This window comes from Mobula birostris, chromosome 29, assembly GCF_030028105.1.
Source record: "Mobula birostris isolate sMobBir1 chromosome 29, sMobBir1.hap1, whole genome shotgun sequence".
NCBI classification, from domain to species: Eukaryota; Metazoa; Chordata; class Chondrichthyes; order Myliobatiformes; family Myliobatidae; genus Mobula; species Mobula birostris.
Window position 1 is genome coordinate 6,284,166 of NC_092398.1, and position 19,171 is coordinate 6,303,336.

Sequence of the window (19,171 nt, forward strand, 5' to 3'; positions counted from 1 at the left end):
CATGGAGGGCATTCAAACTGGCTGCATCAATATCTGCACAGAATCAGAAAAAGTGGCAGAAAGTTGCAAACACTTGGCCAGCTCCATCATGGGCACTAGCCTCTCCAGCATCAAGGATATCTTCAAAAAAGTGATGCTTTAAGAAGGCGGCATCCATCATTAACGACCCCCATCACTGAGGACAAGACGTCTCCTCATTGCTACCATCAATGCCGAGCCTGTAGACACACACTCATCAGCTTAGAAACAGCTTCTTCCCCTCCACCATCGGATTTCTGAACGGGCACTACTTCTGTCACAACCATGGACTCAGCTGTGCAGCAGATCTGGCAATTGCGCTCATGAATATGGATGTGTCAGCTAATTATTATTTGGTTATGGTGGTATTTAACACCCTTCTTTTCATTGTCATGCTTGTCGAGACTTGAGCAAAGCACAGCAACGTTACGCTGCCTGCTTGCATTCGGCCTTGCCTGAAAAAGTGGACTGTCAAGTCAACTGATCCTGAAGACTAGCAGTATTCATTTTATATTTAGATATTCCTTTCAACCGCAGTGTTGGCATTTAATTTTCTGTTTGAAAGTTTTATTTAACAGCCCTGTTTGGTCTAACATTTATTGTTTTCTCTTCCTCTGAAATCTTGTTTGCATTAAAGTCTGTGAACTATCGACCTGTTTCAACATCTCTTACTCCAGATGGGCCATATCAGAACAAACTGATTAACTCACTTTTTTTTTCTCTTTTTATTCCATATTTACTGTTTTCATATTCTGCTCCTGTATCTTATGGTTTTATAGTCTTTTTGTCACTGATGTGAAATTTATTGTTTTGTGGCACCAAAGACAAACATCTATAAATTGCAAAAATGAATAAGAATGCTAATGAGGAAGTGTTCATGGGTTTATGGATTGTTCACAAATCTGATGGCGGAGAGGAAGAAACAATTCGTAAAATGTTGAAGGCACATTTTCAGGTTGCTGTACCTCCTCACTGATGGTAGAAATAAGAAGAGGGCATGTTCCGGATGGCGAAGGACCTTAGTGACCGATGCTGCCTTCCTCTGGCACCGTTTCTTGAAGATGTCCTTGACGGTGCAGATGGTTGAGCCTACAACCCTCTGCAGTCTCTTACGATACTGTCCATTGTAGGCTTCATACCAGGCTGTGATGTAACCAGTCAAAATGTACAGGTGGGAGGAGAGAGAGCAGCGCACCACGCGTGCACAGCCCTCCGGTGAAAAATGATATCGTATCCATTAAATAGGGGCCATGGGAATTCTGATTTGATGGAGACAGACGTGAAAGCACAGAGGAACATCTGGAGAAATTTCTGAAACACCAGTTCGCTGCTGTTGTTACTGCACGATCGGGAATCTTTCGGAGGGAAGGCGTCAAAATCCCCGGCTTTGCCTGCTGTTGGTGACTGAGATTGAGGTCGAATCGTTTGGATAGAGATGGTACTCAGTACTTGGTGTTGGGGAGCTGATCAGAAGCTCAAAGTTTTCGGACGACTCAGAGTCGGACTGTGGTCGGGCATGGCAGGGAGAGTTTCCTTCCTTCTCCCGTCTGCGTGAGATAGAAACATAGAAACATAGAAAATAGGTGCAGGAGTAGGCCATTCGGCCCTTCGAGCCTGCACCGCCATTTATTATGATCATGGCTGATCATCCAACTCAGAACACCTCCCCAGCCTTCCCTCCATACCCCCTGACCCCCGTAGCCACAAGGGCCATATCTAACTACCTCTTAAATATAGCCAATGAACTGGCCTCAACTGTTTCCTGTGGCAGAGAATTCCACAGATTCACCACTCTCTGTGTGAAGAAATTTTTCCTAATCTCAGTCCTAAAAGGCTTCCCCTCTATCCTCAAACTGTGACCCCTCGTTCTGGACTTCCCCAACATCGGGAACAATCTTCCTGCATCTAGCCTGTCCAATCCCTTTAGGATCTTATACGTTTCAATCAGATCCCCCCTCAATCTTCTAAATTCCAACGAGTACAAGCCGAGTTCATCCATTCTTTCTTCATATGAAAGTCCTGCCATCCCAGGAATCAATCTGGTGAACCTTCTCTGTACTCCCTCTATGGAAAGACATCGTGGGACATTTGAGAGACTTTGAACTTTTTACTGTGCCCCTGGATTGTTCTTCATCAAGTTATGGTATTGTTGCACTGTTGTAACTATATGTTATAATTATGTGGTTTTGTTAGTTTTTTCAGTCTTGGTCTGTCCTATGTTTTGCGATATCACACCGGAGGAAATATTGTATCATTTCTTAATGCATGCATTACTAAATGACAATAAAAAAGGACTGCGTGTCCTCATAATCTAAATAATCTAAAAAATGTTCCCTAGAGATGTTTGCAGCTTTGGTGATTTCAAGTGTCTTCAAACTCCTAGCCTTCCTTCTTCATATTTGTATCAATGTATTGGGCCCAGGACCTATCCTTGGAGATGTTGACACCCAGGAACTAAAAGCCAGCTGTTTAATGCCATGAAACTTCTCCTTACTTCCAGTTATTAAATTGGAAAGAACATAGAAAAAAATCACAAGGATGTTGCCAGGACTGAGTGTATGCTTGTGGTCTTCTGCTGCTGTAGCCCATCTGTTATGTTTCGTGACTTCAAAACGTTAAACTAATTAAAAGGAACAGACGGAGAATCTGAAATACGAGTCTTAACTTGTTCATTACTTTAAGGTGAGGGACGCACATATCACATGGTAACGTGACGACGTATGCAATTCACGTATTTATACATATAACCTGTAATGAATTATGTAAGTGGACAAGAAAGTTTACCAAACAATATACTTACAAGATTACTCAAATGCACTGAAATATTAAATACACAACATCATCCACTTCAAGGCTTGACATTTTGTGCATTCAGAGATGCTTTTTTGCACCCTACTGTTGTGGTTATTTGTAAGTTGTGGTTATTTGTGTTACTGTCACATTCCTGTCAGCGTGAACCAGTCAGGCCATTCTCCTCTAAACTCTCTCATTAACAAAGTGTTTTCACCCAAAGACTGCTGCTTACTGGACGCCTTGAGTTTGTTGCAACGTTCTTTGTAAACTAGAGACTATTGTGTGTGAAAATCCCTGGAGAACAGCAATTTCTGAGATTCTTAAAACACCCCATCTGGCATCAGCAATTATTCCACGGTCAAAATCACTTTGATCACGTTTCTTCCCCATGCTGAAGTTTGGTCTGAACAACAAATGAACCTCTTGACCATGTCTGCATTCTTTAATGCATTAAGTTGCTGCCACATGATTGGTTGATTGGATATTTGCATTAATGAGCAGGTGTACCGGTGAACCTGATAAAGTGGCCACTGAGTATAAATGGAGAGATTGAACAGGAGAGGACTACTCTCTTTGGACCATAGCAGAATGGTTGGGAGGGGAAGTGATCTTATAGAGAAGAATAAAATCATGAATGACATATACAGAGTGAATCCATACAGTCTTTTTCTCCAAAGCTGGACAATCAAGAGCTAGAGGATTTAAGTTGGGGGCGGGAAAGGATAAAATAGAAATGTAAGGAACAACTTCTTTGTAAGAGGGTTGTCAATTATGAAATTGGCCAGCAGAGGAAGTGGTTAAATTTAGTACAATAACAACTTTTAAAAGACAGTTGGATAGTTACGTAAGACATAAGACCGTAAGATATAGGAGCAGAATTAGGCCATTTGGCCCATTGAGTCTGTTCTGGCATTTCATCATGGCTGATCCAATTTCCTCTCAGCCCCAGCCTCCTGTCTTCTCCCTCTATCCCTTCATGCCCTGACTAGTCAAGAATCCATCAACCTCTGCCTTAAATATTCCTCTACTGCCACCCGTGACGAACTCCACAGACTCACCACTCCCTGGCTAAAGAAAATTCCTCCTCATCTCCGGTTGGTTCAAGAACCAGATGGTTGAAGGGAAGGACCTGATGGTGTGGGACTTCTGGCATCTAACACCTTGTGCCAACCCTGGTAGGTAGGTTAGTTGGTCATTGTGAATTGTCCCATGATTGGGCTAGGATTAAATCGGGGGGTTGCTGGGCAGCTCGTCTCCAAGGGCTGGGAGAGCCTGTTCCATGCTGTATCTCACTAAGTAAAAAAAAACATCACTATTCTAAATGGATGACCCTTAGCAGGGGTTTCCAACCTTTTTTTATGCCATGGGCCAACACCGTTAAGCAAGGGATCCAATTAAGCAAAGGGGTCCATTTTCTGGCTAAAGAAATTCCTCCATGGCATAAAAAAGATTGGGAACTCCTGGTTTAGAGGGATAGGAGCCAAACATGGTCAAATAGGACTAGCCTGAATAGGAATCTTGGTCGGCACGGACTATTTGGTCAGAAGGGACAGTTCCTGTACTCGGTGACTACAGTTCTATGACGTACACTGTAAACCAGTAGTTTAATTGCAGATAGGACTCAGCCTTTTGTGCAGATGCTGATTCTTTGTGCCACAGAGAACTTCAGCAAAGTTTAAAAGTTTAAGTTCAAGTGCAAGTTCAGTTTATTGTCATTCAACCGTACGTATGTAGAGCGCCAAACGAACCAACGTTCCTCCAGAGCAAGGTGTATAACTCATTCGCACAAAGCACATCAGCTGAGTTCCTCCAGCATTTGGCGTGTGCTGTTTTGGATTTCCAGCATTGCAGGTATTCAGAACAAGAGAAAATCTGCAAATGCTGGAAATCCGATCAACACATTTTCGTGTTTATATAGTAATAATCTTTTTCTTACGCCCATCACACTTAGGGTGCTGACAGCAACTCGCCATTCCTCTGTCCTGGGCTAGTCTTCCAGTCTTTCGAGGTGTAGCCCATCAAAGATCCTTCCTCTCCCAGAGGTGAAGTCTTTGGAGCTTTTGTGGTTCTGGGTTTTCACAGGATGGGGCTGCTAGCCCTATGCCCAGTCCTCCTCTTGTCACAGCCAAGTTTGGAACCATTCATGGCACAGTTAAAGTAATATTACCACAAACGAATTAACAAAAAATAATGTGTATTTATGACACAAGTTAAAAAGTGAACAGTATAATGCTTCCGGCACTTTGTATGTGAGAAGATTAGGGTGGAGGCAGGAAGTTCAGTTGTCTTACAGCCTGGAGGATGAAGCTGTTTCTTATCATAACAGTTCCTGTCCTAATGGTACGGTACCTTCTGCCCAGTGGAAGGGGGTCAAGGATGCATTCAGGACCAAATGAATTGACTGGGGGGCAAGTGGGTTTGGGGATTGTCCTCCTGGTGACCAGGTGCACAATCCTGAAGGTGAAGATACTTCAGGCACAAGAGACTACAGATACTGGAATCTGGAGCAACCAACAATCTGCTGGGGGAGCTCAACATTGTGAGGAGAAAAGAATTGTCAACGATTCAGGTCAAAGTCCTGCACTCAGCCTGGCAGCTCAAAGTTATTCAGTCTTCTCTTTGTGTGAGACAAGTTCAAGTTCGAATCTAATTGTCATTCAACCATACACGTGTACACAGCTAAACAAAGTAGCATTTCAGCGCAGAACATACACCCACACAGAGCACCAAGCACATGGAGTTACACTTGCACAAGCAGTCACAAATAATAATAGCGCAAATCTCTCAGTGGCATGGCCTGAAGATTGATGGTGCATGGGATATTGTCCTGGAGCCACCCCTCTGCAAGAACAAGCACGTAGCAGTTCCCCATTTCACACTGGGTCATCCGCAGACAAAGGCAATCCAGCTTGTCCTCCAGGGGCGAACACTGGCGAGCAGCACCAGTGGGAGACCAGCCCCCTAACCCAGCACAGACTCCAGCATTCCCACCGTAGCTGGCTTTGCTCTGATTTTTATTTTAAAATGATTTATTCATAGCTAGTGATTATCGCTGGTGTTTATTACCCATCCTGGGATGCCTACTGAAAAAAGTACTTCAACCGACAATTTCACAGTCCTTTTAAGAACCAGCCACACTGGAGTTGCACGTAAGGCACGTGGAGTGAGGATGAGAGATTTTTCTATCTTAAGATCATTAGTGAGCCAGATGTGCAGTTACAAAACACTGCAGTTTCACAGTCATTCCGAAGACGGACAGGTTAGTAGGTGAACCCCTGTGGGGACTCCAATACAGAGGATCAAAAAAAAAAGCCACAGAAAGTTTTTGACCCAACCAGCTCCAAAACGGCACTAGTCAGAATCAGAATCTGGTTTAATATCGCTGACTTATGCTGTAAACTTTGTTGTCCTTGCAGCAGCAAGACAATGCAATACACAATAACAGAGAGAAACAACTGCAAATTACAGTAATTTGCAGTTGTTTCTCTCTGTTATTTGCACTACTTATTTAATTTCATTATTTAACATATATATATAGTGCAAAAATAAAAATACAAAAAAGTTAGAGAGGTAGCGTTCATGGTTTCAATATCCATTCAGAAATCGGACGGCAGAGGGGAAGAAGCCGTTCTTGAATCATTGATTGTGTGTCTTCAGGCTTCTGTACCTCCTCCCTGAAGGTAGCAATGAGAAGAGAGCATGTCCTGGGTGATGGGGTTCTTAATGATGGATGCCACATTTTTGAGGCATTGCTCCTTGAAGATGTCCTGGATGCTGTGGAGGCCAGCGGCCATGATGGAGCTGACTGAATGGTCACCTGGCTCTAATTGTCTCCTCCGAGTGTGCCAAAGATGTACGGGTCAAGAGACCGATTAATTGGTCAGGTGGGTGTAATTGGTTGGCGCAGGCTCGTTGAGCCAGAAGGGCCTGTTACCATGCGTAGTGGTTAGCTTAATGCTACTACAGCACCAACCACGCAGGTTCAATTCTGCCACTGTCTAAGATGTTTGTATGTTCTCCCACTACCACGTGAGTTTCCTTCAATTGCTCCAAAGATGTGCAGGTCAGTGTTGTGGTTAATTGGTCACATGCGTGTAATTGCGCAGTGCAGGCTGGGAGGGCCTAATACCATGCTGAATCTGAAAATAAAATATAATTTTTAGAAAAGTATTTAACATGGCCAGTTTAGCAAAGGAACAAGGAAAAGGACACGGGGAACCAGGAGATCAGAGCTGAGTGTATAAGTACGTTAGGGCATTTAGAGGTCAAGGAGGAGGAAATGAGTAATAAGGTGGATAAGTCCCCAGGGCCTGATGGGATTTACCCTGGGTTATTGCATGTGGCAAGAGATGAGATTGCTGGGGCCTTGGACAGTATCTTCATGTTCTCTTTAGCACAGGTGAGGTCCCAGAGGACTGATGAGTGACTAATGTTTTACCTCTATTTAAGAGAAGTACAAGGGAGAATCCTGGGAACTGTAGACTGGTGAGTCTCACATCAGTTGCATGGAAATTGCTGGAGAAAAAATTTAGGGATAGATTATGTGAGCATTTGGAAATCCATGGCCTAATTAGGGTGAGCCAGCATGACTTTGTGCAGGGCAGGTCATGTCTTACCAATCTGATTGAGTTTTTCGACAAGGCGACGAGAGAGATTGATGAGGGTAGGGTAGTGGATGTTGTCTACATGGATTTTAGTGAGGCTTTTCACCAAATCCCTCATGGGAGGGATTGAGGTGCATCGGGTCCACATCAAATTGGCTGCTTTGATTCAGAGCCGGCTTGCGTACAGAAGACAGAGGGTAGTAGTTGAAGAGACTTTTTCAAACTGGGGGTCTGTAATTAATGGTGTTCCGCAGGGATCCGTACTAGAACCTTTGCTGTTTGTGATGTATATAAATGACGTGGATGAGAAAATAGATGGGTAGGTTAGTACATTTGAGGATGATACCAAGTTTTGGTAGAGTTGTGGATAATGTAGAAAACTGGCAAAGAATACAGCACAATATAGATCAGTTGCAGATATGGGCAGAGAAATGGCAAATGGAGTTTAACCCAGATAAATATGAGGTGTTGCACCTTGATAGGGCAAATGCAAGGAGACAGTACATTGGGCAAGATCCTTAGCTGTGTTGCTGAGCAGAGAGATCTTGGGATCCAAGTTCATAACTCCTTGAATGTGGCTACACAGGTTGATTCGGTGGTTAAGAAGTCTTATAGAACGTTTGCTTTTCTTAGTCGGGGCATTGAGTTCAAAACTCAAGAGGTTATGTTGCAAATTTATAAAACTGGTTAGGCCACATCTAGAGTATTACATACAGTTCTGGTCGTCCCACTATAGGAAGGATGTTGAGGTTTTGGAGAGGGTGCAGAAGAGGTTTACCAGGATGCTGCCTGGATGTTAGAGGGCATGTGCTATCACGAGAGGCTGGACAAACTTGGAGCACTGGTGGCTGAGGGGAGATCTGATAGAGGTTTGTAAAATTATGAGAGGCATAGATAGAGTGGACAGAGAGTATCTGTTTCTCAAGGTTGAAATGTCTAATACCAGAGGGCAGGCATTGAAGATCTTTCAATGGGGATGTGAGGGGTAAGTTTTTTACTCAGAGAGTGATGGATGGCTGCAATGTGCTACCTGGTCTGGTGGTAGAGGCAGATACATTAGAGGCTTTTAAGAGACGTTTGGATAGGCACATGGATGTAAGGAAGGTGGAGGGATATGGACATGGTGTAGGGAGGAGGGATTAGAGCTTGGGCACTTTCGATTTGCTTTTTAGTTGGTTCAGCACAACATTGTGGGCCAAATGGCCTGTTTCTGTCTGTACTCTTCTGTAACAGAAAGTGGATGATCCGATATCCTGGCGTTTCATAACAAGGGTGCCCTCTCAAAATGAACCAAGTAGGAAGTTCGAGAGGGTTAAAGAGCAGAAAGTAAACGGTAGAAAGCCGGAATGCAGTCACCTTGCACATTTCAATTATTGATTGTTGTTTTTGACAGGCCAGTCGAGGAGAGACTGGATAAACTGGTTCTGTATTCCCTGCAGCCAGGAGGGCTGGGAAGTGACCTTATAGAAGTTTATAAATTCATGAGCAGAATAAACACTGTGAGTGGTCACAGTCTTTATCGTAAAATAGAGAGGTCTAACAATAGAGGACATAGGCTTAAGGTGAAAGGGGAAAGATTTAAAAGAAAACACGGGGATGGGGGGAGGTTTTTCACATCGAGGGTGGTGGTTATGTGGAAGGAACTGCCAGAGGAATGGTTGAGATAGATACAATTACAACATTAAGGACCCCCATCGCCCAGGACATGCCCTCTCTTCATTGCAACCCTCAGAGAGAAAGTAAAGGAGCCTAAAGACAAAATCAATGTTTTAGGAACAGTTTCTTCCCCTCGGCCATCAGATTTCTGAATGGATAATGAATCCACTTATTAGACCATAAGACCATAAGACATGGGAGCAGAATTAGGCCATTTAGCCCAACAAGTCTGCTCCACCTTTTCATCATGGCTGATCCATTTTCCCTCTCAGCCCTAAACTTCTCCCATCTCCCCGTATCCCTTTACGCTCTGACTAATCAAAAATCTATCAACCTCTGCCTTAAATATACCGAGAGAATTGACCCTACAGCCACCTATGGCAATGATTTTCACAGGTTCACCACTCTCTGGCTGAAGAAATTCTTCCTCATCTCCAGTCTAAAAGGACGCCGCTCTATTCTGAGGCCGTATCCTCTGATCTTTAACTCCCCCACTATATGAAACATCCTCTCAACATCCACTCCATCAAGGCCTTTCAACATTTGATGGGTTTCAATGAGGTTACCCCTCATTCTTCCAAATTCCAGAGAGCAGAGGCCAGAGCCATCCTCTCCACATCCACTCTATCAAGCTCTTTCAATATTTGATAGGTTTCAGTAAGGTTTTTCCTCATTCTTCTGAATTCTGGAGAGTGGAAGCCCAGAAAAATCATCTATCAAGGCCTACGTTGGTGATAATTCTGCCTCTGATCATTTTAAAAGGGGTGGGGGCAGAGAGCAGAGCTGGGGAGAAGTATACGGTGGGTAAATCAGAACTTGGGGCCCCAGGCATCTGAAAGCAGAGGTATCAATATGGAGCGGTTAATCTCAACAGATTGAGATTCGAAGGAGCATGCTAATGGATGAAGGAGATCCAGAGAGCTGAAGTGGCTGCAGGAGATGTTGGAATGTCCTATGAGGAAGGCTTGAGTGAGCTTGGACCTTTTTCCTTGAAATGAAGGAGGATCAGGGAGGACTTGAAGGAGGCATATGTCGAGTAGACAGCCAGCACAGTTTTATCCAGCCGAAGGGTCTCGGCCCGAAACGTCGACTGCACTCCTTTCCATAGAGGCTGCCTGGCTTGCTGAGTTCCTCCAGCATTTTGTGTGTGTGGCTTTATCAAGGTTGCAATGGTCAATGCCAGAGGACCCTGTTTAAGGTGAACGGAGGAAAGTTTAGGGGAGGCGTCAAAAGCAGGATTTTTACGCAGAAATTGATGGGTGTCCGGTTTTGTAATTTCAAAACGTTAAACTATTACAAGGGAAGACGCGGGAAGTCCGAAATAAGGGTGTGACTTGGGGTTTACTTTCGGTGAGGAGCACACGTATCTGTGGTAGCATCATGATGTATGCAAGTAACATATTTTTACATATTACCTGTGTTTATTTCAATGAACATGAATGCTTAATCAACACATATATATATATATATATATATATATAAGATTACTCATATATTATTGAAATATTAACTACATGACAGTGGGTGCCTGGAACGCTCTGCTAGGGTGGTGATAGAAATAGAATCTGATTCAATAAGGACATTTAATCGACTTTTAGATAGGCACAGGGGTGTAAGAAAAATGGGAGATTATGAGCAGTGTGGGGGGTGGGGGGGAAGAGTTAGTTTGATAGTGGGGTAGGTTGGCACAGCATCCTGAGCTGAAGGGGCTGTACGGTGCTATACAGCTCGAAGTTCTATGTCCTAACACACAAAAACCGCTGGAAGAGCACAGCAGGTTAGGCAGCGTCTATGAAGGGAAGTAAGCAGTTGACTTTTCGAGCCAAAACCTCTCATCAGGACTTGGCTTTCGACCCGAAACGTCAGACCTGATGATGGGTCTTGGCCTGGAGCACTGGCAGATTAATTACCCTTCGTGGATGCGACCCGACCTGCTGAGTTCCTCCAGCGTGCTTTGTGTCGCTCCAGATTTCCAGCATCTTGGATTGCTCCAGTATTTTTCCCAAGGTGGGGGAAATCTAAAGCGAGAAGACATGAATGGAAGGTGATAGGGGACAGATTTGAAAGGAACCTGAGGCAAAACCTTTGCACATAGAAGACAATGGGTGTGTGAAACGATCTACCTGAGGAAGCTGGAGGGGCAGGTATGTTTAAAATTATATATAATTAACCAGTCAGCCTAAGACTTTTACACAGTACTGTAGTAATTTTATGTATTGCACTGTACAGCTGCAAAAAAAAACACATGTCATGACGTATGTGAGTGAATCAATTCTGATATGGGTCTCTACTGCAGACTGAGAGTAGCAGCGTAGTTCCTCCAGCACTTTGTGTGTGTTGCTTTGTTGTGCTGTTGTCGTTTTGTTGTGTGCTGTGTTCTGTGTTGCTCTGTCGAGCGCTGTGGGCATGCTAACGTTGGAGCCTGATTGTGTGGTGACGCTTTTTGAGTCTGCCTCGGCACATCCCTAGCTTGGTGTTGGCTGTTAAAGCAAACAGCGCATCTCTCTGGATGCTTCAAAGCAGACGCGAGAAATTAATGAATCTGAATCTCTCGGAGGGGAGAGGAAGTCTCAACGTTTTGACTTGAAATCCTGGGTCAGCTCCCTCCTCACGTCCAGTCCTGGGGTCATTTTGTACTGAGATGGAAGAAACTTATTCGCTTAGAGGACGAATAATTCTATGGGGCGGGCACGGTGGCGTAGTGATTAGCCGTGAGTGAGCACCGGTGACCCAGGTTCAGTTCCCGCTGCTGTCCGTACATTCTCCCTGTGACCGCGTGGGTTTCCTCCGGGTGCTCAAGTTTCCTCCCAAAGTCCAAAGATGTCCCAGTTGATAAGAGGAGCGGTCATTGTAAATTGTCCTGTGGTTAAACTAGGGTTAACTGAGAGATTGCTGGGCAGTGCAGATCAAAGGGCCAGAGGGGCCAATTCCACGCAGTAATAAATAAGTAAATAAATAAATCTAAATAACTAGATTAATAAATAAGTGAAAGGAATGCTGAATCTTTGGGATTTGCTACGTTAGGAGCTGTGATCACTTCCTCACTGATTTCATTCAAAGTCAGGATTAGAGTTATGACGGACTGATATGATGGGAAATTTAAACGCAAACAACAGGAATTCTGCAGATGCTGGAAATTCAAGCAACACACATCGTCCTGACGAAGGGTCTCGGCCTGAAACGTCGACTGCACCTCTTCCTAGAGATGCTGCCTGGCCTGCTGCGTTCACCAGCAACTTTGATGTGTGTTGTTGGGAAATTTGTTGCTTTGTGGCAGTAATACAGCGTAAAGACATAAAAATACTATAAATTACAAAAACAAACAACAAAGCTGTGGTCACAGGTTCAATGTCCATTCAGAAATCTGATGGCAGTGGAGAAGAAGCTATTCCTGAATCGTCGAGTGAGAGTCTTCAGGCTCCTGTACATCCTCCCTGATTACTTAAAAGTCTGTTATGCCACTGGTGTTTAGGGCAGCAATGAAGGTCCTCCATCACTGGTGGTGTTCAGTGCTTCCTTCATCGTCTCAGTAGCATCTTCTCGGCTTTCACTGTCAGCCATGCAACCCCGGTGGAGACTCAGGAATACAGTCGCGTCCAGATGTACCGCTGTTTCCGTAACAATTTAGTTTTACCAGTCAGAGTTATCAACCCTAAGCTGAACCCACAAAGCCGGAGGACTGGTAGTTCACTCTCAGTCTGGCCTTTACCCTTTGACCTAATTGACATGGTTGACCCTACCAAGAGCCAATGCATAAAGCCCTGACTCCTGCCAACATTGCTCGCTGGGTTTTGAGGGCATGCAAGCTTCTAAACTACGACAAGGTTGTGGCCCTCTTGGAGGTCCTCCCTGATGGTAATAATGACAAGAGAACATGTGCAGTTTGGGAAGATTTGGTATGTCACCAAAGGCACTCACAAATCTCTACAGATGTACCATGGAGAGCATTCTAACTGGATGCATCACCATCTGGTATGCGGGGGGGGGGGGCGGGGGGTTGCTAGGGGCTGCTGCACAAGATCGGAATAAGCTGCATTGAGTTGCAAACTTAGTCATGGGCACTTGCCTCCGTAGTATCCAGGACATCTTCAAGGAGCGATGCCTCAATAAGGCGGCATCCATCATTAAGGACCCCACTACCCAGGACATGCCCTTTTCTCATTGCTACCATCAGGAAGGAGGGACAGGAGCCTGAAGGCACACACTCAACGATTCAGAAACAGTTTCTTCCCCTCTGCCATCCGATTTCTGAATGGACATTGAAACCATAAACACTACCTCACTATTTTCTTTATTTCTATTTTTGCAGTACTTATTTAATTTAACTATTTATATATCTTACTATAATTCGGTTTCTTTTCTATATTTATCATGTATACGTTATACTTTATTGTCGCTAGACAATTGATACTAGAAAGTACAATCATCACAGTGATATTTGATTCTGCGCTTCGCGCTCCCTGGAGTACAAATCGATAGTAAATATTAAAAATTTAAATTATAAGTCATAAATAGAAAATAGAAAAGGGAAAGTAAGTTAGTGCAAAAAAACCGAGAGGCAAGTCAGGCTATTTGGAGGGTACGGCCCAGATCCGGGTCAGGATCCGTTCAGCAGTCTTATCACAATTGGAAGGAAGCTGTTTCCAAATCTGGCCGTATGAGTCTTCAGGCTCCTGAGCCTTCTCCTGGAGGGAAGAGGGACAAAAAATGTGTTGGCTGGGTGGGTCGTGTCCTTGATTATCCTGGCAGCACTGCTCCGACAGCGTGCGGTGTAAAGTGAGTCCAAGGACGGAAGATTGGTTTGTGTGATGTTCACGATCTTCTACAGCTTCTTCCGGTCCTGGACAAGACAACTTCCATACCAGGTTGTGATGCACCCTAGGAGAATTCTTTCTACAGTGTTGCAATGTACCGCTGCTGCAAAGTCAACAAATCTCACGACGTATGTTGGAGATATTAAACCTAACTCTGATTTATGGTGAGGGTCCTGAGTGATGAATGTTGCCTTCCTGAGGCACCATCTCTTGAAGACATCCTCAGCGGTCATTTCAAATTTAGGATATCAAGGAAACTCCTCCAGAAACTGTGAATTTGGAGCAAGAATTTTTGCCCCTTTCTGTTCCGAGAGGTGTGGAGGTAGAGCAGAGAAAGAGAAGTAAGGTTGAACATCAGCTGTAGTTTTGATGAATGACTGATCTCAAAGGGTCTACACCTGCTCCAAATTCTTCTGATCTGTTGTCATGTCGAAAACTACCCCCTACTCATGAAGATATACTATAAAGTGAAAGATTTCTAACTTTACCTCTCATTCCATTGCAATCATCAGCCTACACACCAGTGTGACTTCACTGCGAAGTTCTCTCCCATCCCATCGCTCCTCCAGTTTCCTCATTGCAACAACTGAAAGCATAACATACTTAGTTACTCCAAAACAGAAGCTTGCCATTCTACCCATTGTCTCCATGCCAGCCCTCCAGCCAAACAATCCCATTCTCAGAGACGTAGTCCTCTCCCAAGAAATAGATATTAAAAAATTAAATCAGAAATGCCAGAAAAGAGGGCAAAGGTAGTGAGGTAGTTTTCACGAAGAGGTAATGGAGGCTTTTTGCTTTTTAGAAGTAAGTTCACGGATTTTCATTATAAAAGCAAGGATGTAATGCTGAGTCTTTGTAAGTGGTAGGGTCTCACTTGGAGTATTGTGAGCAATTTTGGGCCCATTACCTAAGAAAGGATGGGCTGACATTGGGGGGAGGGGGGTTCAGAGGAGGGTTCATGAGAATGATTCAAGGATTGAAAGGCATCTGATTTGATGGCTCTGGGCCTCTACTCACTGAATTCAGAAGAATGAGGGGTGACCTCATTGAAACCTACTAAATATTGAAAGGTTTCGATAGAGTGGATGTAGAGATGATGTTTACTCTCGTAGGGGAGTCCAAGACCAGAGGACACAGCCTCAGAACAGAGGGGCATCCTTTTGGAATGGAGATGAGGAGGAATTTCTTTAGCCAGAGAGTGGTGAATCTGTGGAATTCATTGCAGAAACACAATTAGCCACATGTCCTAATTCTGTTGCAATATCTTATGATCTTATTGTCTTATATCTCATGTGGTTAGTTGTTTTACAGCATTTGTACAGTACAAATACATAAAATACAGTATATATTATAATAAGAAATATATTTTTAAACGTTAAATGAGAAAGCAAAAACAAGCGCTGATGGTGTAGGGAAAGAGCTGCTTCTGAATTGCTGAGTGTGAATCTCCTGTACCTCATCCCTGATGGTAGTAATGAGAAGAGGGGTCTTCAGGCTCCTGTACATCCTCCCTGATGGTAGTAATGAGACGAGGGGTCTTCAGGCTCCTGTATGTCCTCCCTGATGGTAGTAATGAGACGAGGTCGTGTCCTGGATGGTGAGGGACCTTAGTGATGGCTGCTGCCTTTTTGAGGCATCATTTTTTGAAGATGTCCTCGATGGCAAATATGCGTCAGGTAGTTGAATACCCGGAATTATTTTACTGCCCAAATATAGGAAAGTATTAAATGATGTCCTTTTAAAAAGACTGACTCTATTGCCTCAGTTAAATAATTCAAATGTATGCTTTTGTGCAGACATCATTGGCAGAACAAAATGATTTTTCGCCTCAGGCACCCTAATCCAAGTTTATGTATAATCCCAGCAGTCCACACATGCTATCTTGCCACCTGACAAAACAGTACACAATGTCCTAACAGACTTATAATAAGTAACTGAACAGACTGTAACTGAAATAGCAGTTCCTTTTTTCTCTGTGCAAAATGTACATTTCCTCAAGTACGGTAACCCTTCATGTGTCAATTAATCCATTGGCCCTTAACAGTTCATAACTATTCATAGCTAATGATGGCATCCAATATCCTGCCCTGGTTAGATTGTTAGCATGTCTTTTTTTTGGGCGCTGAAGTTTGTTAAGCTTTCAGCCCTTAGTACCATGGGTTCTAAAGCTGCTTGCCAAATTCAGGCAGCAGCACATTGCAATACATAATTCAGAAACTTTAAGTTACAATATGAAAAAAGCATTCCGTGGCACTCTATTCGGTACATCCTGTACCCGATAAAATGGTCACTGGGTGCATGTTTGTGATCTTATGCTGTTGTAGTTCATTCACTTCAAGTTTCAAACAACACACAAAACGCTGGAGGAACTCAGCAGGCCAGGCAGCATCTGTGGAAAACAGTCCAGTCAACAATCTGAGACCCTGCATCAGATCCTGCCCGAAAATTCTGACTGTACTCTTTTCCATAGACGCTGCCTGGTCTGCTGGACTCCTCCAGCATTGTGTGTGTGTTGCCTGGATTCTCAGCGTCTGCAGATTTTCTCTTGTTTGTGACTAGAGGTGTTGTGCATTGAGAGATGCTCTTCTGCACGCCACTGTTGTCTTCTTTTTTTTAGATTTTTAGATTATGAGAACACTCAGTCCTCTTTTATTGTCATTTAGAAATGCATACATGCATTAAGAAATGATACAATGTTCCTCCAGCATGATATCACAGAAAAACAGGACAAACCAAAGACTAACATTGACAGAACCACATAATTATAATATATAGTTACAGCAGTGCAAAGTAATACCATAATTTGATAAAGAACAGACCATGGGCACGGTAAAAAAAAAAGTCTCAAGTCCCGATCGACTCCCGAGTCCCCGATAGCAGGTGGCAAAAGGGAGAAACTCCCACCGACAACTGCCGGTGCATTGGAAGCACCCAACAACAGCCAACACTGAGTCCGTCCGTCCGAAAACCTCGAGCCTCCGACCAGCCTCTCCGATGCCACCTCCCGAGCGCTATCCTCTGCTGAGCGCCTTCAACCTCGCCCCAGCTTTCTGCTCCAGAGATTCTGGTTATCGCACAGTAGCAGCGGCAGCGAAGCGGACATTTCAGAAGTTTCTCCAGATGTTCCTCTGTACTCTCACGTCCATCTCCATCAAATCAGAATTGTGCACAGTCCCCTACTTGACAGATTACAGATATCATTCACCAGAGAGGCCGTGCGCGCTGCGTCGCGCTGCCATCTTCTCCTCCTCCTCCCAGTGGAGCAAAGGCCATCGATGACCTCCCGTTTCTGTTGTCCTCTGTTCTGAGCCAGTTTCTCGAGGATGGACCGCGAGTGTCCCCATCAACTAATTCCGGCCTCAATGTCTCTCTTCTGTGCGATCTTTGGACGTCCCCTTTTCCTCTTTCTTTGGGGATTCCATTTTGGCAAAACAGTCGTCGGCTGTGTGGGGCCCTGATGACTTTCCCTGTGCTGTGTCATGTGCTCAGTTGATTATGAGCCTCTTCTCACAAAGTCGATGGTACGGTCAGAGATCATCAACGTTTCTGTAACCCATTGTATTCACTGCACAGGGGATTGGCCCGTACAGCTACACCAGAGCCCTGTTGTCCGGCCTTACCCATTTCCACCTCTCGTGACAAGGTCCTAGAGTTGGATTTTGAGAGGTGCACCACTGTTGTTACGAGTGGTTATTCGATTTGCTGTCGCCTTCCTGTCAGCATCAACGAGCCTAAACATTCCCCTCTGACCTCTCTCGTTAACAAGCCATTTTCACCCACAAAGCTGCCTCTCACTGGGGATTTTCGTTTTTGTTTTTCACACCATTCTCCATAAACTCTAGAGACTGTTGTACGTGAAAATCCCAGGAGATCAGCAGTTTCAAACCACCCTGTCTGGCACCAACGATCATTCCATGGTCAAAGTCACTTAGATTACATTTCCTCCCCCATCTTGGTGTTTGATCAGAACGACAACTGAACCTCTTGACCATGTCTGCATGCTTTTATACACTGAGTTGCTGTCACTCGATTGGCTGATTATACATTTGCATTAATGAGCAGGTGCACAGGTATACCTAATAAAGTGGCCACTGAGTGCTTATAATATTAAATTGAATTAAATAAGAAATATTTATTTTCCATTTTCCTATTCAAAGCACACAAGTGTCTCAGGGATTAACTTGCCATATCTAAACTCGTCCGTTATTCGCTGATTATAGTAATGAGGAAGTTTGAAACATCCAGGCGAGTGCAGAAGGCGAGCACCAACCATCTGCCTTCTGTTCACTGACCTGGGGAAGGAGTAGCGGCCTGTGTGGCCTATCACCGTGCCCAGCGGGTAGGCCTCTGCGTGTCTTTCTCTTTCGATGGTGTTGGCGGGCGTTACCGATGTTCTGTCTTTAAGGATTTCGATGATAGACAATGGATTTTGTCTAGTCTTTATGGTTTTTACATTCTGTGTTTTCCGCCTGTTCTTTTTCATTGTTCTTGTCTGGGGGGTTTGTTTTGGGGATCGATATCCTTGTTGTATTGCCTACTTGAGAGGGGGATTTGGGGGCCAATGCTCTTGTTGCGCTTCATGCAGGGGAGGGGGATTTGGGGGCCAATGTTCTTGTTGCATTTTTGTGCTGGGGGGGTGGGTGTTTGAAGGGTTGATGATCATATTGCCGTTCTTTTTTTGTGCAGGGAGGGGGGTGTTTGTTGTTCCTCTTTGAACTGACTTCCACAGTTTTTCTTTGTTTCATGGCTATCTGAAGAAGATGAATCTCAGAGTTGTATACTGCAGAGCTATACTTTGATAATAAATGAATCTCTGAATTTTTGAACTTCTTTGACCGTGTCACATGTTTGTGCCCTAACCTCATCCTCGAACACAAGGAAGGAATTAAAGTGGTCAATATCAGCTCTGAAGCAGATGTTTGGCACTCAGTAGCAACAATGAGGAGGACAGATGACTAGGAGTTAACTAATCTACAACATGACTGTGAGCTAGCTCTCCTCAATATATCAAAGGGAACTTCGCAGCTTCTCATAACACAAGAGGCTGTTCAGCCCATCGAGTGTATCCATGCAGAAGACTGCTCTCGTTGTGGCAGGAGCAATCTCTCTCCCTCACTGGAGAGCGAGAGCCTGTCTGAGATACCAAAATGCTGGGTTGTGGACTGTAGTTCTGATGGACTCTGGATCAGGGTCTCTTTGGGGGCCCTTGCTGTGGCTTGCATGGTGGGAGGGTGTGGGGTGGTGCGGTTGGGATCGGTGCTTTTGCTGGCACGAGTGAGGATGGGA

At 44.3% G+C, this 19,171-nt stretch overlaps 1 long non-coding RNA gene across 2 annotated transcripts in view; it reads right to left on the reverse strand.

Annotated features, from left to right (window-relative positions):
* LOC140190000 (uncharacterized) overlaps positions 1-15,696 on the reverse strand; it is a 36,315-nt gene extending 20,619 nt beyond the window's left edge. For both annotated transcript variants that reach the window (XR_011883522.1, XR_011883523.1), the window contains exons 1-2: positions 15,341-15,696; positions 14,374-14,471 (exon numbers count right to left, since the gene is read on the reverse strand). This is a non-coding gene — a long non-coding RNA (uncharacterized lncRNA). The remainder of the gene's footprint in view (positions 1-14,373; positions 14,472-15,340) is intronic.
* Positions 15,697-19,171: the final 3,475 nt, after the last annotated feature.